The sequence below is a fragment of the Corvus cornix genome, chromosome 1, assembly GCF_000738735.6.
Source record: "Corvus cornix cornix isolate S_Up_H32 chromosome 1, ASM73873v5, whole genome shotgun sequence".
NCBI classification, from domain to species: Eukaryota; Metazoa; Chordata; class Aves; order Passeriformes; family Corvidae; genus Corvus; species Corvus cornix.
In genome coordinates this window covers 98,524,155-98,546,258 of record NC_046332.1, presented here as the reverse complement: position 1 = coordinate 98,546,258, position 22,104 = coordinate 98,524,155, and the positions used below count along the sequence as shown (strand labels likewise).

Sequence of the window (22,104 nt, the reverse complement as noted above, 5' to 3'; positions counted from 1 at the left end):
AGTGGACAATGCTCATACTAAGAAAGGCTGCTCCGTAAAACAGTCTAAATCCCCAAATCTGACCTGGGAAATTTATGCCCAGACTCCAGATGTATTATCAGTTTAACATTGAGCATGTAAAATGCATAGACCACGTTTTCCAAAGATTCAGAGCATTTTATTTCAGTGGATGGAATAATTCACAGATGTTTTGCTATGCCAAATCTTGGCTGTGGTTTAAAGCATCATTTCAAAGGTTTGGTACATGGTCGTATTTTTAATATTTTGCAGATTTATCTTTATCTTTTAAATGCAAATGTGCTGAGGCTGGAATCCTGGACTTGTCAGTCTGTGGCCTGTTACCTTTCCATATGTCCACACTGCAACTGAGAAAGTTATTATTCAGCTTATTTGGGTGGTGACCTCCAACTCTCCAAATCTAACAACATAGGCAGTTCTACTTTCATGTCAGCCACTATATGTCCCTTATTCACCTCAGGGGAAGGACACAGTCCAAATCAATTTGTGCTGTTAATTTTCTAATACCTGTTTATTCTTCTCTCCAGAGTGCCCAGTAGTTCAGCAAAGTCTTCCTGCAGTTAAGTGGAAAGCATGAGGGAGCAGCTCAGATGCAGAAACCACAGCAATTGCCCCAACAAAACTTAGGAACAAACACAGGAACTTCAGTCTGAAAACTGGTGTGAAAAAACAATGGAGTGAGAATTTTAAATACCTTAGTTGAACCTGAGTTTATCTACCTTACTTAACTGGATTTTAGATGTGTGTCTAAATCTGTGGCTTATTACTTTTATCAGAGAAGGGAAGAGATGTAAAAGAAGGGGCCTGCAGTCATGCCTTTCCCAAAAATACTTGCATAACTAATCTTTATCATCTGTGCAATCTGTCTTCAAATGATGTATGGATTGACACAGAGCACTGAAAACTCCTGGTGCTGTGTTGGATATTCACTTAACTAAGGAAGAAAACTGATGGAAGGCTTTAAATAGATTGTGTTAAAAGATGTTTTGTAACAGGTTTGGTCTAGGCAGAACAATACAGAATTATGAAAATAATATTGAACATTTGCTGTTCTCTGAGAAGTTAGGGTAAGTGAAGGATTACTGTGTTAGTGTTTCAGCAAGGTCTAATACAGCATGAGGAAACAGGGTGTAGAGAAAAAGCATGTTCAGTAGGTTTGGCATTTTAAAGAAAATAAAAAATCTCACACTAGCCTTAAATCAAATAGTACTCTTAGTTTGTTGTGTTCCCCCATACCCTTATTTAAAAAGATTAAAATGAAGTGTTTGGTTTTGTAAGATAGGAATACTATTTACAAAATGAGACAGCAAAAGACTGTGCTGCCTATAAAAGACGTACCTTTTAAAACCAGCTTCAACAGGCAATCCAAATGTGATAGTCCATAGATTTTTAAAGAATCTGTTTCTAGGCATTTGCTTATAATTAAACATTTGCAGGAAATTCAGTGACCCATTTGATATGCATGAGGGAAGGAATACCATCCGGAGGGAGCTTGACAGGCTTGAGGAGTAGACCAATGTGGACTTAATCAAATCAGGATAATGCCCAGTATCAGTACAAACTGAGGGATGAATAGATTGAAAGCAAGGCTGAGAAGTACTTCAGGATACTGGTGGATGAGAAGCTGGACGTGAACTGGCAATGTGTCTTTGCAGCTCAGATGCGCAGCTGCTTCCTGGGCTGCATCAAAAGCAGGTCAATGGAGGTGATTTTGCTCCTCTTGTCTGGTGAGACCTCACTTGGAGCACTGTATCCAGGTCTGGGTCCTCAAAACAGGAAAAACTTGGACCTGTTAGAGCAGATCTGGAGGAGGGTCACAAAAATGATCAGGGGGATGGAGCACCTCTGCTGTGAGGACAGGCTGAGAGAATTGGGATTGCTCAGCCTGGAATAAGAAGGCTCAGAGAAGACTTTATTGTGGCCTTTCAATAAATTAAAGGGGGCCTACAAGATACCTGAAGAGGGTCTCTTTTACAAGGGTGTGTGGTGATAGGACAAGGAGCAACAGTTTTAAATTGTAGGAAGGTGGATTTAAGTTGGTTATAAGGAAGAAATTTTTTATAAGGAGGGTGAGATACTCAAACAGGTTGTCCAGAGAAGCTGTGGATATTCCATCATTAGAAGTGTTCAAGGTCAGGCCAGATGGGGCTTTGAGCAATGTCATCTATTGATGTTGGTACCCATAGCAGGGGTGTTGGACTGCTTGATCTTTGGTTTGGGTTGAAAAGACTTTCATTCTATGATTCTATGATTTTTTTTCCCTTTTTTTTTAATTTAGGTTCATGTTTTAAGCAACGTTATGAGATTCTCTCTTTTAATAAGGCATTCTAATCTTAATTAAACAATGCGTGACTGCATTCCAGGAAGTGTACTGATTTAACTGAAAATTCTCTGGATATACTGCACTTTTGTGATGGGAGTCTTCTGACAATATAGTCACTGACAATGGGGATACCTATGTCTTAGCCCATTTTCTACTGGCTTCTTTTGTAGTCTGTGGATATAGGTACTTCAGCAATAGGACTTTTCTTTGCACTAAAACCATACAAAACTATAAGATAATTTGCTTCCTTGAAAAGCCTGTTGAGTAGGAAAAGATCCCAGGATTACAAGGATCTTGTCATCTGTAGACTCCTGTATTTTGGACACCTCTACTTCATCAGATGAACTGAAATTTAGCAACATTTAGAGGGGGCTTTGTTTTACCTGACATCTATCATAGCCCATTCAAAGATGGCTCTATAAAATATGCAGCAAAGTCTTGCTTTATGTTGTTTTTCTGATCTAAAGTCAGGTGAGATGAATTTCAGACTTTATAGAGAGGGCAACCAGCTAAGGTTAGCAGAGTGGTAGTGCAGTCTCCTGGCAGCTAGGGATTTCTTCACCAGAATTCACACTACAGCTCCTTTTAAGTGCTCAATGGTATTTAGTCACAGTGAACTGAGTGACAGCACAAACTGACAATTTAATTTCAAAAATGTTGACTTCAGAAGCATTTCTCCCATCCAGAATGTAATTATGGTTGAGACCTGTATTACACCCTGGAGAAATCCTAATGGGAACCTTACCTGTGGAAGGAAATGTTGTTTCTTCATACAACACATTTTTATCTTCATAAACCAGGACTGCAGTCATGAATATCTCATATCTTTTTCCACTCATTCCCATTATTTCACATTTTCCTGTATACTCTATTTCTGAAACTCCACATTTCCCACTTCCCAATCTTGCCCACACTTAAACTCTTGGTCAGATTTTCCTGAAGGTGAGAAGCTTTTGGCATGCTCAGTGCCTGTGTACACATTAAGAAGTCATGCTGGCCCAGTTAACTAACAGCAGATCAGGAGAATGAAATGGTTGATGAAAGGAACCCAATATCCAGACTATGCACATTTTGCTCCCATATTGTACTCCTTATAGTCAGGGCCTGAGGACTTCATTAGCAGCAGAAGGTCATTATTAAGTGCTCATCTAGAGCTCATCATCTGTGCTTTGTCTGAGAGGATGAGACTTCATGCACTCCAGCATTAGTCAGAGATATGAATCCAAGCCTGATTAATGGAGAGGATTGGGAGGTTGCTTAAAAGTGTTCTCATGACCTGAACTAAAGCACTACCAGGAAGACATACAGCAAGCACAGTTTCTGCTTTACAAGGGCACAGATATCCTTGAATTAACATTTGTACTGCTCATTTCCCTAATGCAGCTTTCCCAGCCAGGCTCCTCCTGAGTGAGGGTGCTAACAATGCAGATACAACTAATGAGCAAGCCATGCTCAGAGGCTCACAGTGCACAATGGTGTGACTGTCCCTCAAGTGAGGAGGTTAAGTTATACACGAGTGAACTTGGGTATTCTGAGCACCGTAAAAATGATGAAGGGGAGGCTTAGCAGGAGGAAGATGGGTTTGGGTCAGGTTGGGAGAGAGGAGTACTAAACAGTGTTATAGTGCTAATCCTTTTAACTTCCTCTCTGGGCTTTGTTGCCAGACCCCTGTTGGGGCCTGATTATTCAGACTTTGCTCTGTCTTCCCAGGCACCCGTTTTGAGCAGAGCTGTTTCTTTCCATGGTTAACAGGGAGCTGAACTGCAAAAGGCAGCTAGTGTTTCTTCAAGGTGGGGAACAGGTTTTTACTGTTAAAACATTGTAACTCAACCAAAGTTGTGGAATATCTGCTGACCAAGCATATGAATGTGTTTAGGACGTTACACTGCTCAGAAGTATGGGAGTATTGTATCTGTGTTGCATTAATTCTTATCTCGGCTAACCATGGAAAGATCTCTTCTATAGAAACGCTCAGGAGTACATAAAGGCACTGTTGTTTCTTGGAGTTAGTGAAGCTATGAAACGCATGAACTTTACCCCTTGTCTCTACAAAAGATTTGCCAGTTCTATGAATTTTTAATCCATGGGAAGTTTTTGTTGCCCTCGGCTGCTGGGTTTCAATGGCTAAAACTCTTTTTGAAGTTTTGCTTGACTGCTATTTTCTTTATAGCCTCCAAACTGACACCTTATGTTTTTCCTGCATTCATAACACTGAGAAAAAGATGAACAAGTGTTGCCTGTTCAACCAACCATATATCACCCGATCTGTTTGGCCGCTTGAATGTAGTGATTAAATGCCCGTAATTCCAAGAAATACTAAAATGTTTTTAGCAGTTTGATGTTTTAAAATCCAGGAATAAAAAGGCAGATATTATGCTCCATGAAGGAATAGTACATACAAAGTGGGGGTAGGGCGCAAGAAAACTGGAACTGTTTCCTGTGTAATGAGCCATGCATGGCAAAGACTCTAAGGAATGGCTGGCAGCAAAGAGCTACCTACAGCAATGTAATCATTTTATGTTCCATTAAGGCCTCATTATTTTAGAATTTATACAAATTTATGCTGCAGGAAAATATGAAGCCTGTTGTACAACTCTGTTAAGGAAAAAAAATCAAACTTTGAAGAACAAGGCTATCATTTAGAAGAACTGCATCCATCAAATTCTGATTTTTAACTGAGTATTTTGGAGATGAAAGGGAGAGAAATTTGATGCAGGAAGGAGATGGCAGCATACTGAGCACTGGAAATGTCACAGCGCACATGGGCACTTACAAATGGCACCTTTTGGCTATGTGACTGTAGCTTCATTTTTGTTTACTCAAGATGATGGGCAGAAAGAACACCCTATATTTTCAAGGTCGCTAGAAACATATTAAATGGATCTGTTTTTTAAAGACTACTGAGAACTTACTTCTCAAAAACTGGATATATAAAAAACATATATTGTCACGTCTTTTTTGAAAATAAAAGATATAACAGTAAGAAAGTGAAAAAATTAATTTGCCTTCAATTTTCCCATCTGTATTATAAACAGTATCATAATCAAAACGATTCCAAGATACATCCTGTCTCTTGAGTCAGAAAAAAACCCAAAAGATCCCAATTTGAGAGCTCAGATACGTCTCTGCATCTATATTTTCTTCTCTAAGGAAAACTGTGGCTTGTGTCAGACAATTTATTCACCACTTCCCCCTTGGAAATGCAACCTTACTATTAGTTTAATTGTCAGACGTGGTCCTAACTTAAAATACATCAGGTAAAACCCACCAAAAATCCTTATGTCCAGATTTATGTCCATAGTGGTGTGTCCAGCTTGACAGATAAAGAAGCGTCTTCAAAGAGGGTTGTGAGAGAACAGTGTTGTCAAATGCCAGATTGGCAAAAATGTGGTTTTGTTGATTATTGGAAGCATTCTCCCTAAGAGTACTTTGCTAACCAATTCACCAACCAGTTGTCCTGGAAGTCAGCCTGTTCCAGATGCTGTACCATCACAGAACTCCTTTCCACTCCCCAAGCATCTGAGAAAGGCAGATAGGAAACCTAAGGGAGGTTTGATGACATTGATCATAAACAGACACCCTTTTCCCCTATATCTTAACTACATATTTTTACAACGTCATTTTACTGGTATAAACAAATACTTGCTTCTGAAATATTTCAGTTGAAAGCAAGCCCTCATTTTCAAATATATGAAGTAGTAGAATAAAAATATATATGTGGGAATGCCTTAAAAGATTGTGTGTTCAAAATGTTTTGTCCTGAGAACAAGCACCATTCTATGTATTGGGGATCTTTACCAAACAAGCATCTGGTCGTGAGAACTGCTATACTTCATCAGCTACAACAGGGTGATATTTATCTTCAAACTAGACAGAAGAAATCTTTTCAAGCCCTTGAGCCCAGGTCTGACTCAAAGTAAAGAAAGGTGTTTATCGGATAATCTCAAGTGGATGGTGAGTTGTTGTGGATGGATGGATGGATGCTTTGAGTTGTTTATATTCTCCTCTCTCTCCTCTATATTATTTTAAACTCTATTTTGCTTAACATCTGAAATATAATATCCATGTTCCTGATGCAACATGAACATATGTGACATGGAGTTTGTCTTGTCTGAGTTTTTAGGGGAGGGGTGCTACACAAATGTAGCTGAAAAATTCACATCACTCACTGATTGAGGGATCAGGTCTCATATGTCTGATTTAAACAGTTCAGACCATTAGTGGTGGCACAGATACGAATAATGCTGTTCATAATACTGTCAGACACTTTTCCCTGTTACTTGTGTATAAGACCTGAATAATATAATTTACTTTATTGATTTTGGTAAGTGAAAATCATTCTGGGTGTTGTGGTCAGTCACTTATTTTGAAATTTTTCACTATGTAGTTCTCATTTTAAGGATCTCTCATACAACAAATGTTTGGGGGTTTTGTTGCTTTTTCCTTGTATGCACATAATATGAATTTTTCACACAAGTGAAAGAGGTGATGTCTAAAGATAGGCCAATAATACCATGTAGCTATTTATGTGGTTCATAATTATAAACCACTTTAATCACATTTTGATTTTGTAGAAAAGATCTAGGCCACATTCCACCGAGAGACAGCTGCAAAGCCCAGTTTGACTTCATAATAAAGCACTCAGGAAGACAAGGACTGTGTTTTTCAGGTTCATGTTTTTGTGCTTTTGTTTCCAGGAAATGCTAATTCTTATGACTTCATAACCCAAGAACAATATAATACAAAGCCATAGATCTCAATAATACATGGGGGGTTTTGTGTACTAGCCCTTCAACATTGCAAAATAACTTACAATAATATAAATGCTGAAGGGAATAGGGTTTCTTTGCTAAAGATGTTCTGTGTTCTGGGTGTGTGATAAAATCCCAGCATGAACGCACAGCAAAATGAAGTATTAACTTTCTTTGCTTCCTAAAGAGTTCAAAATGTTTTGCTCCTGTGGGATTTAATGTAAGTGATGCTGGATGTTTAGTCTACAGCATTCTATTCACTTTTGAAAAACCTAGGTTATAATCTGATTTAGGTGACAATTGAAAGAGCTCAGTGGTCTCAGTTTAGTTCCTTTTTTATTAAATCACCATCAGACACTTAACACAGTGTTGATCTTGGCAATAACAGACTCATTTTTGAGGCATACTGGCACTAATGGAGTAAAAGAGGCATGAAGTATAAACCTGGATTTAAAAAAATGAAATCCAACACATTCCTTCCTTTTAAACAGCACAAACATTTACAGAAATTTTGCGAAGACAAACCCTACCTACTGCATGGGACACTTTTATTTTCAGAGATGATAGACTATTCTGCATTATAAATGGCAAAGATTTTGATACTGCTGGAACAAAACCCTCAGTAGGAGGAACTGCATTATGGTAAAAGTGATTTGCACTGGCTTATTAAAGATAACAGTGTAGCAGAATCTGGCCAGACAGTATATTGTTAGGTGTGGCCATTGAGTCAGAAACTATACTAGATTAGGAAGATGCTGACTTTGATCAACATCATCAATCATCTATTTACCTCTGATCCATCCCAAAGTCTTAATAGACATGATAGGATAGTATAAAGATCTACAGTACTAAAATAAATAATTACTATCAATTGATCTAGGAATAAGCAAAAATGTTGCCTTAAGGAATAAAGGCAACAACAAAGACTTTCATTTTTAAAAGGAAGTTTCTCACCCTTCATTATTGCGTTCTGAAAAGAAGGGTCAGTTCTAGTTTTTTAAAAATGCTGTGCCAGTTAATTCAATTTCTGTAGTGATCTGTGGATCAAAAACTACACACTGCAGCCATCAGTGAAGGTTTTTGAAAGATACAGGCTAGACACAGCAGAAGAAAAAGGTTTTGAGTCCAGCACTTCAGGGGGCTAATGTGTTTTAAAGCTACTACTCAAATGGACCATAGCTTAATCCCAGTGCTGCCAGTCAAGACAGTGATTAAAAATCACCCATTCAGGCAATTGCTTCTGGGTGTTGATGTGCCAGGTTGTGGGCGCAGAGTTAAGGGGGTGGAGAAGAGGAGGGTTTGTGAATGTATGGCTCATGTTTGACCAGCTGAATTTCAAAAGAAGGAGGGGAAAAGAGGGAAACACTCGGCTTGCCCCAGGAGGGAGGAAAAAAAAGAGAGAACAAAGCTTCCTTCAGTAAACTCAGCCAGTCACACAATCATAATTTCTGAGTTCCACACAAGAGAGCTCCCCCCATCACTACTCTAAAGAGAAACCAAGATTGTGAAATCAAAAGTCAACACTGGGGAAGGGGGGAGGAGAAGGGGAAGGAAGCTTGTAAATGAGACAGGGTTTATCCTGAAATAATAACCTTAGCAGTGATAGCAGGGCTCCTGGTGAACCACTTGGTGGACTTTTTAATCTGTCTCCTTAGATGCCGAGTGTCATTTTTAAAGCCGGTTCTTTATGTCAAAGGAGATTAGCATTGGTGACAGAATAACATATTCTTGAACGTGAATATGGAGAAAAAAGTACTTTTCCCCATCTCCCATGCTGGTAATTCTGATATATTTTGATTATTCTGATATATATTGCTATATTACTTGCTTGTTTATTGTGTAGATTTGTTTGTATGCAATTACTCCTAAATTATTTTAAAAAATCAGTGTGGAGAAAAAACACTTTTTCTCTTGTTACCTAAGAAAAGAGTCACTGAGGATAGCATTAAATCTTCTTTCAACATTAAATATTTAAGTAACTGATGGCTGTGCTGCTGCCTTTTGAATTCGTGCATGGCTGCTGAAATATTTCATCTCTCAGGGTTTCTTACACATTTCATCCATGCTAATGTGAGGAAAATGTTTTGGTTTCTCATCTTTTACAGAGAGTATCTCATTGAATGGCTGGTACACTCAGCTCCCTGAGCAGAGAGGGTTATGCCAGTGTGACCTTGGTGCCAGTGAAGCACCAAGCAAAACAGATCATCTTGAGTGCCATCGTGCAGCACATACAGGACAACTGGGGGATCTGGCCCAGCCAGCATGGCTTTAGGAAAGGCAGGTCCTGACAGACCAACCTGATCTCCCTCTATGACAAGGTGACCTGCCTTGTGGATGAGGGAAAGGCTGTGGAGGTTGTTTACCAGGACTTCAGTAAAGCTTTGACACTGTTTCTCACAGTATCCTCCTAGAGAAACTGGCTGCCCATGGCATGGACAGGTGCACTCTCTTCTGGGTAAAAAAACTCTCTGTATGACCAGCCCAGAGAGTGGTGGAGAAGGGGGTTCATCCAGCTGGGGCACAATCACCAGTGACGTTTCCTGGGGCTCAGTACTGGGGACAGTTCTGATAAATGTATCAATCACCTGGAGGAGGGGATTGAGGGCACCCTCATTCAGCTTGCAGATGACACCGGATCTACCGGAGGATGGAAAGCCTCTACAGAGAGATCTGGACAGGCTGGATTGATGGGCTGAGGCCAATGGAGGTTCAACAAGACAGTGTTGAGTCCTGCACTTCAGTCCCAACAGTCTTTAGCCATGCTAGGGGAGGTTTAGGTTGGACAGGAGGATAAGGTTTTCACAGAAAGAATGATTCAGCATTGGAGTGGGCTGGCCAGGGAGGTGGTGGAGTGACCCTCCTTGGAGGTGTTTAAGAAAAGACCGGATGTGGCACTCTTTGCCATGGTCTAGTGGAAAAGATGGTGTTGGCTGATTGGTTGGACTCAATGATCTCAAAGGTCTTTTCCAGCCTAATTGATTCTGTGATTCTGTATCCTACACATCTAGGAGAGCAAAACTTGCTTTTTACACAGAGTCTTTCTCAGAATACTACTTCTGAATCTGGCCTTCCCCCTGCCTTAGAAATCATGTTATTTCATTGCTGAATTATAGATCCCTCAAGATGAGCTGGAAGCTCTTGACAGGCTCTGCTGCTACCAGCTCCTTTTCCATATCTTGTTTATGTCTTTTGTACAGGAGCTCTGCCGTGCTTCTAGTCAGGGATTTATACTCATCCTTATTTTCTAGAGGTGTACATAGTTTAGGAAAGGAAAGCACTCCAGAAAACGCTATAAATAAGGTATCCATATGTGACCCTTTCACATAGACAATGTTGCTGATTTGAGTTGAAACACAAGTAAAAAAAAAAAAAAATGGTAGTGGCTTCTATGAGGGATTTTTTTAAGGCTTGGTTCTCACAAACTGGAACTGAGAGCAACTTTAACTGGTATTTTAGATGCTGTTCAAAACTTGGTAAAGTAAGCTAATGAAAACAGACTTAATTTTTTGCCCTGGTTTGTGGGGGTATTTTTATGTCATTAAGATGGAATTTTCCCTCACCACTGCACTGGAAGTCTTCCAAGTGCATTTGCAAGGTTAGCAGAAGGAGGAGATGTACATTGAACCAAGCTCTGCCCATTTCTGCTTGGCTTGAGTAGGTCTGGCCTTTGTGAAAGTCTTGAAGAAATGCTGTATCACCCTTTCCTGATGGTAATCCAGGAACCTGAGCAGTGTTTGAAGGAAGTGACATAAACTGGATATGAGCTATGTGTTCACTGCCATTACACATTCCCACCTCTTCCAGAGAGGACCAGTTTAGCTGTCTGATGGTCAGGAACATCCTGGCTGTACTGTTTTTCTCCGAGTTATTTGTGGAAGAGATGGTTACCAACAGACATTCATGCTACCTATTTCGGTCATCTATCTCCAGAAAAGGTTTGTCCCTTCCCATTCTGGAGTGCCTGTATCACTCAGTTTTCTAGGCAGAACCTTAAACAGGTGGCTAAAATCTTGTCTAGCTTTTTAATGGCTAAAAAGAAAGTTTTGTTCTGTCATGTCTAGAGGAACTTATCTATCAATTCTTTGACACAGGCCACCTGCCTGCCCCATTTGGCCAGCCCCTTGCCCCATTTGCCCTTTCTCAGACTGGTTTCTTGACACTATAGTCATCCCATGCTAATCTGGCTCATCCTGTCTGTGGCATTAGAGATGACTGAAGTTGTCTTTTCCTAACTGAAAGTGGAAAAAGAAGCTGCAAAAAATCTAATCATGGAGTGAATGGATCAAAGCATGGATTTATATTCCAGGTGTAACTCCATGGTGGATGAGGATTCTGACACCATTTTGGGTGTGGATCTCTGTGCTTATAAGGAACTAGGAAGGAGTAGAAAACAACTGCAAAACGCAGTGCAGGAGCAAAGCCCTTAACACATCATTCTCAACTGATCTGCTCTAGCTTCCAGTGGCAGCAAACTGCTCTTTTTGGAATATTGTGGCTATTTCTTTTCTCCAACATCTCAAGTAATACAATACCTTTTCATCACTTCTTGTTGCTGGAAGGGAGGTGTTGAGTGTTCATGTTCTGCTAGGGGAATTTTTTCATCTAGGACAAATGCAGGCAGAAGATACTATTAGGTTGATCCAACAGAAAACAAGGGTAGTTAGAAAATGTGACATTTATAACCTTACATCTACCTGTAAGAGTCTGTGGTTTTAAGACTAATGCAGTAAGTCTGCTGTCAAGGGGATTTAGCTGCCAGCCAGACTGGTTTCCCAGAAAAGAAGTCTCTGTAGACTGGCTGCTATTTAGTAAGTGCGTGGTGGCCATTATTCAAGCTTTTAAGCAGATTCCTTTTGCTTGTTATGGAAAAAAGGGAATTATTCTCTCTTTGTTAAACGAAAATCATCATGTTCTTGAATTTATAACAGATTCATAGACATTAGTGCAAAGTGATCCAAAGGCAGGTTGTTTGGTCTGTCTTGTCTGTCTTGTTTCTCCCTCCTCTCTTCCCCTCCCGAAGTCATGCTCAGATGTCAGATGTTGCTGAACCTGTTTGGTTGCTTTGTGAAATCTGGAGGGGCAAAAACTGCCACCTGGAGCTGCTACCCAGAGCAGCCACTACTACAGCTGACTAGCTCACAAAGACACATTTATTCTGGTTAGCATTAATTAGATGAAGAAGGTAGGAAAGAAAAAGAGAAGAAAAGAAGTTATTGCATTCCTGAGCTGATAATATATACAGGACTGACAAGTGGAGAGGAAAATTGCAGAGCATAGCGGCCGTCTCTACTGGCAACTGAAAACAGCCCAGTACCTTTGTTTTCAAGGGACTTGTGCTTTGTCTATTTGCTCTAAAGAGAGCTAGGTAGGATAAATTGATGATAGCTGTGGCAAATAAATATTACCTGAAATGAAAAATTGAATTTGCAATAAATATTAAAAACATAGAATCGAGATTCCAATCCTTTGAATCTTCACTATATAAAGCACTAATAGGCAATGGGGTTTTGGGGGGGAAGATTTTTTGGTGGTTTTTGTTTGTGGGGGTTGTGGAATTATTGCTCAGCAAGTCAAAAACTTAAAAAATGGCATGTTGTAAAAGGCTCAAGCATAAAAAGGCTTTCAAAAGAGTAACTAATGGAAGATGGGCACATGGATGGCTGTTCCACTGCATCAGAGTGGGTATTCCTGGGAGAGGATCTGTCAGTAATAGGTTTGTTCCTCAGTTTTCTTCTACATCACCCATGTTCTATGGGACATAGCCTTTCCATGGCAGCTGTGAAGAGAACATTTGGTTAATCTGGTGTTACTGCTTCCTATGAAATGATATATTTTTATTAAAAATCTCAGGTTCAAGGAGATTAAAATTAATGGCTGCAATATGTATTATTCTCTACTGGTATTCTGTGGTATGTTAATACCAGTCCTGTATGAACTTTAGCTTTTGAAACATATTACTGCCTGTGTGATGACCTTTTCATTTACAGAAACTTTAACACCCTTGCCAGTTAGAGGACTTTGTCTTTGCTTTTAGGCTGAAAAATATCATGCTCAAGACCTGGAAGTTTCATAAAAATTCTTCCCTAAAGATATTGCTACTGCTTAATAGCTGTCTGGTTTGGATTTTTTTCTTGAGTCACTACGGCTGCCCTTGTTCTTTGGTTTACCTGCTAGCCTTTGATGTTAGTTAACCTTTTTCCTTTTCTCTTGCTTGAGTACAAATGCACTGTTTCTTGTCATGCTTTTAGTTGTAATTTACATTGTATTTTATGATAGATTACAGTAGCAGGAGATTCTTTTGAAGAATGGAAAGAAATACCATACAGTTTCCTTTCTTGGTCTATTTGTCAGCATTGCTTTTGGGGAAAACTCTATTTCATGGACTACAGTGATAGTGCAGGATCTCTGGAGAGCTTACAACTTGGGCGACAGACTGTTCTGTCAGCCTGATGGGAAATAATACTTGCATGAGTCCTTAATCTGAAATTTGACAGTAAGTTGTGTTTTTTCTGTCTGGATGCAGGTGCACCACCCTGGAGAAGACACTGACAAGAAAATAAGGAGTAGAGTATGACACAAGAGGAAAGTTGCCAGATATTTAGAGATTTAATAATAAATAGGAAAAAAATTATTGCTGTGTTGTCCAGGACTTGGTGCTTATTTAATCTCTTGCCAATCATGAGTACTTAGAGGGAGAGTGATTGATAGGATTAATTAGAGATATATGTTTAACAAGTGTTCCTGGCTCTAGTGGCTCATTAATTAAAACTTGAACTTTGTAAGAATGCTCTTTGCAATCCATATTGGTTTACTAATTCAAACCATTTTGGTTTTGAATGGAGGAGAAATCAGATGAACAGGTCAGTAGTGCAACAAAAATAATACGTAATGAGTTAAAGTGATTTATATTTCATTGGAGAACCAGAAAAACCTGAATCAACCCATAAATCAAGCATAATCGGCAAGGCCTGCCTTTGTGGAGATGTTTTCTTTAGCAGTCTCTGGAGGTCTGTGTTTAAATTCATCTTATGTGAGGTTACAAGAATTAGTCTTTGAACTAACTGTAGACTAAGTATATAATTTTTAGGTTTTAAGCAATTTCCTTTCCATTGAGCACATTGAATATCCAGAATCTTTTTCTTTTACACACTTGCATTTGTAAATAATTATATCTCTTCACTTGACAAACTATTAGAAAAATAACAAAAGGGTGCATATGTTTCATTGCACATCAAGGGTCTCTATCCTGAAGTTTTTGGAAATCTAAAAGGCAATTAATTCATTGAACAGGCCCTGTGCTGGTATGCAAGGATTTGAACTCTCTGATACTTTGATTTGTTTTTCATAAGTTAGTCTTCTTTATTAAAAGGCACGGCTTTCTTTTGCTAATACTTTTCAAGGCTATTCATTTTAATTTGCTAATGATCGTAATTTCTTTTAAAATATACTGGTACAGTTAATATATGAATATCACTGGAAGAAAATAGACAATACCCTCAGGACTAAAGATTATTTCATTAGCATAAACTTTTTTTGTTCTAATCCTCTAAGTATTTGTCTATGTGCTTAACTTTATTTAGCGTTCCCAAGAAATTCTTGTATCTGATGCTGTCTCTTAGTGTCTGCAGAGCAACTGCCACTACTGTTTTCAGTAAGAAGATTCTCCCTTCATAGGAAAGCTGTTGAACTGTGGCTTTAGTTGGAAACAGAACCGAAGTTTCAGCAAAACTGGGAGCTGAGTTAGGCTAAAATACGCTTGTAATTACTGGAAGTGTAGATTCATACTACTACTCATGAATACCACATAATCTTTCCTTAATACTAAGGCCTATATTTCAATGTTTAAGAAAATAAATTTAAATTTCTTCTCTAATACAGTTGCTTGTGGCCATGATATAAAAACATGAACAGATTCAGACAGTGTTTGTCAAGTTCATTAAAGTGATATTTTTTATCCCAATCAGAATCGGATCACGTAGAGGTAAAGCATAATCAGACATCCTATTTGTGAAGCATCTCCACCAAAAATACTAATCTGCCTGTGATGCTAAAAAACCATAATTTTTAAAATATTAAACAGTGGGGATTTAGCTGTAGCCAAGAGCCTCAAAATTAAGATTGATTTCTAAACCTTCCAAAGTTTTGAGGCAGTCTAGATTTTAGATCCCAATATCCTCTCCACAATTTAGGATTAACTGCCTTTTCAAACTCTGTAGAAGAGACTTAAACTTCAGAAGATGTGTTTAAAAACTTCAGGCTTCACATTTAGTAAATGTCAGCTCAAGTTTGTTTTGGCATTGTACTGCTAAAAAGCAGTTAACAACAAAGGAAAAGAAAACAATTTTCTTATCTTTTCAATACAAAACCTTTTCCGTGTGATGAGTTTGAAAGGGTAAACAATCTTTTTGGATATGCTTCAGGAGAGAAAACATAAAAAGGATCAAGTTCCTGGCTTTTGACTGGGTTTGTTTTAATTTTTTCCCCATTTTTAAACATATACTTGCACACTGGTATTCTTCAAGCCTTATTTTGATCGTCAGGTTCTACTGATTTTTTCATACTCCTGCACTGATTATTCCCTCAGTGTCCTTCAGGGCCGTGAGGTCTTCATGAATTAGAGGATCTACATTCAATGCTGTATTGTTAATCTAACAATTTAGAACAGAGTAATTAATCTTCTTTCTCTATCCAAAACCCAAAATGCAGCACTGAGCAAGAGGCTTCACTGATCATAAGGAATTGTTAAAAGCAAGTTCTGTGTAGCAGTGAAATGGTCTGGGAGTAGCTTTTCTTTTTCCTTTTCTCTGCCTCGCCTACACCCCAAATTTGAAAGCAGCTGCTGTACATTCTAAGCAAGGGGATTTTTCATTTGTGACTTACTTTGAAGTTTTGAAAGATATGCTTTTGTTTAAATTGGGGCAATATGATATTTGATAGAGCAATTTATAACCTATTCAAATGTGAAAGAAGTATTACACATTTCTCCTTCAGCAAGATACAAAATATTTTAGGATCACATGTTGCTGTTGAAATTACAGTTTTGCCTTTCTCCAGAGAGCCTGAATGGTGGGTCATTTATAGTATGGTTCATTGGGCCAAATTCAAATGATATTTAAATACAAATGAAGCACTAGGGGGGAAATGGCATACCTGTACAGAGTGACCCATCAATGTCTAAAGAGTTCCATCAATGAGACAAGAGGAGGTTTATAGCTCAAAGAGCAATTAATATTAAACAACTATTTGAGGGAGAATCAGTACTTAGCATTCATATGAAACAATTTAATATTAAGACATTTTTCAAATTGTATCACATGAATTGCTCTTGGTGACATGATACTTCTTAATTTTTCCAAAAAGCCAGACTACCTTTTTATTCCTTTTATGTCCTTAGTGTTCAAAGAGAATTGCAAGGTGCAGATGCTGACTTAAAGGGAGGAGTATCTGTATTTTCTCCACTTCTTTCACTTGGGGTGAGCAGAGGATGTGGCTAATCAGAAATGTACTGAAGGTTTCCTGCCTGGAGCAGGAAAACCCTACATCTCTGACATGCTGCTAGAACAGCAGTGAGGCTGCTCTTACTCTGGCCCTGAACAAAAAAATGTGAGTTGCTAATGTCATTTGGATCAGCCTCTCTGTGCTGACTGACCATATGGTAAGAGAAGAAAGACTGGAGAGATACTATTTTTAGCCAATCCACTGCTGTTGGTTTTCTTCATCATAGAATCCTATGATTAGCTGTATAGAACAAGTAATTTATGCGATTGTGCCTGCCTGTGAAAAGTTACAAACTGCAGACATTAGCATATTTGTTCCATTTGTTAATATTACAGTTTCAATATGATCCATTATACTACGCTATGGCATCTGCTTTCTGTAGACAGTGGATTGATTGTTTGGAATAAGTGTCCAGCAACAGCACCTATCAATCTAAAAATGTATGTTCCTGTCCATCAAAATAAGATAAAACTTCACAAATAATGAATTTTAAAAGAAATATTGTGTTTCTATTCTGTACATTGAAGGAGTGGCATAGAGAATTCTCTTCTGAGGGCAGAAGGCAAGGCAGTAAAAATGAGATTTTGGAAACTGCGTATTAGTATTTCCAAACTAGCAAGGAAAAAATCTTACTTTCTAGCTTTCTTTAAAAAACATGGACCAATTTTTCAAGTCCAACTGTTTTCACCAAGGTATCTATGCCTGACTTACAAGCGACACAATGGAACCCAGCAAAAAGCTGTGCTGGATGCTTGTGGGTCAGTGAATTTCAGGATTAACACTGGATTATGATTTTGTGCCCCATCTAAGTTGCTTCTCCCAGTCAGTCTTGGTATTATCTTTTTCTAGAGCTTTGAATATTTTGTGGCAACAGGATTTCTTGTAACCTAACTGGGCACTTGCTTGTTTCTATTCTATTGTTGATCTGCTTCAGCTCCTAAGGTGCTCTGTTTCTTGAGTGCGAGGAGCATTGTAAGCAGAATAACACTGTAACTATACAGCACAGCTGTGAGGCGTGCAGGATGCGAAGTATGATACTCAATGCTCCCTTAAACAACAGGATCACACTGATCAAACTTTTACCATGAAGAGCTGACTCTGAATTTGGCAGAAACAGCAGCTGCACAGCAAATAGATACATTTTGGAGACTCTGACATCAGAAATGCATCATTTTAGAACCCACACATGATGAAAGAAAAATTTTACAGTGGGTCAATAGATGGATTTTCATTAAGACTCTGAACTTTAAGCTATACTAAATTTAGATACAGTGACTTATTTCTCTAGTAATATATTAGCTCAGAGTCTTAGACTGAATTTCTTCACATCCTATTTGAGCTAGGGACGTTGCCAGTTGATATGTACTGAATCTTTTGACATATTTTAAGAAATTACTGTTACAAGCTACCTGCTTCTTTTCACTCCTGTAACTTACTGCAACCACACACACCTTAAGCAATCATTTTTTGTAGTTTATACCATGCGAAGAAACACATGAGGTATGGTTCAGCACTTCATCTACTGATTCTGCGGTGAAGGGGGTAATTTTCAGCAGAAAGGAGCTGTTGGTGGTTGAAATACCTTTTGTTGCCTTTGTAAAATTCACCAAAGCTCTTGGTAGGTGTCATAAGAATGCAAATCCACAGCTGTGTTGGCTCTGAGCACTAAAGATATGTTAAACTGTGGTAATTTGATTATTTTCAGTCATGTATCTCAGTCCTTCTGCTATATGAGAATCCAGTTCCATATCTGAAGACATCTCTATTGAGGTTTTCGTGAATTTCAATAGGTATTGCAGAGGAGGAAGGCTAGAAGACATCTATTTTATAGTTCATGCGAGGTCAAAAGTGGAAGAAGGGAGATTAGTGTGGCAGAGGATATTTGTTAGATGTCTTCTTTATCTAAGCTAATATTCTTGAATGATAACTCAAACAAGCTGGCAGCACCAGTGGCACAAATACAACTTTATGAGGCTGTGGGTTTGAACTCATAATTATTCACTTGCATACATGTGTATATGTGCATACATGTGCATAAGCAGTGAAAGTACCTGAAGCCTTTTCTGACAAACCATCACATAGAGATACTCAGCTCTAAGTTCTGAAATCTCCCTCATTGTTGTCTATCGTAACACATGCACTGTTGCCCTCAAACTGAAGTAAAACACATGCAGGACTTAAGGCAGATGTATCAGCAAAATTAAGATTATTGAAATTGGCATTGCTTTTATGATTGGTATCACTTTCAGGATTGAAAGAGAAGAAGATTTAAATAAATGTTTGTTCATTGAAACTGCTTCAGACTGTGGCTGGTTGTCTGCAAGCAAAGGGCGTGAAAATGCAGACGATAATGTGGACAAAGAGAGCAGCAGACAGCATCTGGTAATCATAGAATCAAGAATCATTTGGGCCGGTTGATCACAAACGCATCTGGATGAGTACAATGGCTGGAGAGCCAGTCCAAGGAAACTACATGATGCTGTTTAATGAAAGATCAAGGACAGGATATGTGTTGAGGAATCTAAAATTCTTCTGTCTAGGACTTGTGCTATGGCTTCTACTGGGCTGCTTATAACTTGACTATAAGGTATCCATAGACATTTAATATCATGGAAAAGGGTTCTAATAATCGTCATCCTTCTGCACATCTGTCTTGCTTTCTGCATACTCAGTTCGCCTGTTAGAAGCTGGTATTCCACACACAAGTTAACAGACGTTGCCAGCTAAAACCTTTAAAAGCCTTATGAAGAGTATGTATTTGTATGAGGTCTCTGGCCCATTGTTTCAAGGAAATGAAATGAATAGGAAATTAAATAATCACAATAGTTGTTTATTGATTCAAAAGAACAAAGTGCAGGCTCTTTCATGGAAGGAAAACCTAAGACAAGTGTGGATATGCAACCTTATGCTCAGATGTCTGAGGTATGTTTTGTTTCACTTTTTGTTACCATTGTATGAAAGAGGGCATTGCAACATGAAAAACGGAGAACACAAGGAAGCAATTCTTTCCTGCTGTTTCCACTTTGTGTGATTTTTTAACACCTTTGTTGGAGACCAAATGTCTGGTGTGACTTCAGTCAGGATTCCTCCCGGGCACTTTGGTAAAGCATTTGCAGTTTCCTGTTGCAGTTTGCTGCTTACATACAAGTTAAAGAGAATTTAAAAAAAAAAGAAAATTAAGCAACTGCTATCATCTTGTGTTTCACCTGGTGAATCTCAGAGATTAGTGTTTGTAGGAAGAGAAGTCTTTCACACAAGTACTCTCTAATTGCCCCCATTTTTGGCAAACCGCTGGACTTTGTGCTGTTATGTTTTCGAATAATTTGAGAAAACAGTAAAAAAGACTTGTGGCAAATAATTATTTAACTTCTGTCTTGCAGAGTTCTGCCATTCTGAAGAACAGCAAGATTAGAAATGTTCCTTTTGAGCATGGCAGGTTTGGCCAGTCCAAGCCAGCCTCCCATTACATGGCTGGGTGCTGCCAGCCCCAAATCTGGGCAAATTGTTCCCACAGCCAAGCTCGCCCTCCCAAGCCATGAGTCAGCAGTGTCCCACCACAGCCCTTGGTGGTTTGCTGGGATGCTCTGCAAGAAGATCCATTTATTCCTGCCTTCACCCCAGCAGGGCTGGCCCTTGGGAGGGAGAGGAGGTGTTTTGCTGTGGGTGCAGCGCGGAGGACTGGCTTTGGGAGCACAGATCCTGGCGGAGGTGGTTAGGTGGAGCGGGTTTTCCTGCAATTGTAGGGGAGATTTTCCTGTTGTGTTTCAGCCACAACTGTCTTGCAGTTGCAGACGCAGTCAGTGCTGCCACAGGACTACTGGGACAGTGGTGGCTGCTACTGCCTGTCCCAGCTGGGCTGCTGGTGGTTCCTGAGAGGGCCAGCGTGGTCCCTGTCTCCGCAGCAATGTTCCCCACAGAAGATGTAAGGCGGGATCCAGCGGTGGGTATGCAGCTGGGTGGCTTTTTGGGAGTGGAGCAGATGCATATGTGTATGCTTGCCATTGCAAGTAATTTAGGAAGTATTTTATAATGTGTTTAGCAGTTGCAGGGAGGAGTTGAGGTTTGCTCTGTTGCTGTGATGAATTATCTTTTTGGTACTTGGAAGTCTGGAAAAAATGGAACATTTTTCATCTTGTATTTTCAAACAAGGACTTATTGTCTTGTTAGTTGTCATAAAACCAGCTAGAGAGATAAAGGGGCATTAGCATCTGCACAGAGTTAACGACATCTGGAACATTATAATTCTGTTTTTAAAATAACAGATGAAGGCTGAGATAGATGTTTACATGAGAAAAATTTTAAAAATACAATCATTCCCTGAAACCTGCTTCACTCCTTGTGCTAAGTCTTTCAAATTCCATTTATTTATTTGTAACTGATGAAGTTACTTAACCTAAAGCAGTGACATGTTTCAAGTATGATGGCTGAGAGGTGGTGTTTTTTCAAAGGATGCATGTTTGGTACCAGTATGCTCAGACTGATGGTCTGGTCACTACGGTTATTTTATATGCAAATTCTATATCCATAAAAGCCCACAAAATGCAGCATACATTTAGGAGAATCAGCAGCATGCATAGATCACAGGTACAGAATCATCATGTGATTTTCCCAGTAAAATATTTCACGACAAGCAATTGTCTGAGAAAAGGATGACATTCAGTGATGTTTGAAAATAGGTATTTATGAAGCTGTTAGAAGAAAAAGCTGGAAGCTGTGCAGATGCATACCAGTAATTCTTTCTCAAGTGCTACTCTAGTTATTACAGTAACACTGACCTGCTTGCCAGCTGACAGGAAATCTACAATTTTGTTCTCTTTTTTGAGATAAACTGTGAGACGTTTTTGTGTCATTGATGAGGAAATTCTAAAGGGATGTAATTAAGCTATTTTTTTTTTTTTCCCATTCTCCCTTAAAAGCTACTAAGCTATTTTGTGAGTGATATTGAGAACCTTTTATTTGAGAGGCCTTTTGCTGGTATTGATACAATTATTCAGAAGAAATTGCTCACTTTAGTTGCTTTTTCCTTTTCCCTTTTGGGATGTTCTGAAGATTATCTGCAGGACAATTAATTTGGGGGTGTCAAGTAAACTAGTAAGTAGTCTAACCAAACTAGTAAGTAGTTCTGGATCCTGTCCATGTGTGCGTGTGGATGAATATGTGTGTGTGTTGTCAGAGGACAGACATAGCTGGGTAGTAAAAAAAACATTTCCTATTCATTTAATGAGGCTACTCAGCATGGCTTTTCCCAGGATCAGGATCTCCCTGAACAGAGAAGAGCTGTACAAAGCAAATACCATCCATATCTCAGGGCTGGAGGAAACTGGGACTCTAAGAAACAAAGACACTCTATAGTGACAGCTCAGAAAGACAACCTTTCACTCTGCAGAGTGAGAATAAATTTGATACTGGATCTTCTGGCTGTTATACAGCAGCAACACAGGATTCAAATTGCATTGCTGATACAATGCACCCTTTGCTGCTTTCAATTTCTTAGCTTAAAGTAATGAAGTTTTG

The 22,104-nt window shown here is 39.0% G+C and overlaps 1 protein-coding gene across 5 annotated transcripts in view; it reads left to right on the top strand.

Moving 5' to 3' along the window:
• Window positions 1-22,104, top strand: part of MID1 (midline 1) — a 150,329-nt gene that overhangs the window by 13,899 nt on the left and 114,326 nt on the right. The window contains exon 1 of one of the 5 annotated variants that reach the window (XM_019283017.3): window positions 20,392-20,512. The exons of 3 other annotated variants lie outside the window; for them this stretch is intronic. The gene's annotated coding sequence lies outside the window, so the exon portion shown is untranslated. Of the gene's footprint in view, window positions 1-20,391; window positions 20,531-22,104 lie in introns of those variants that run through there. One more of the 5 variants, XM_019283015.3, reaches the window with a different exon arrangement.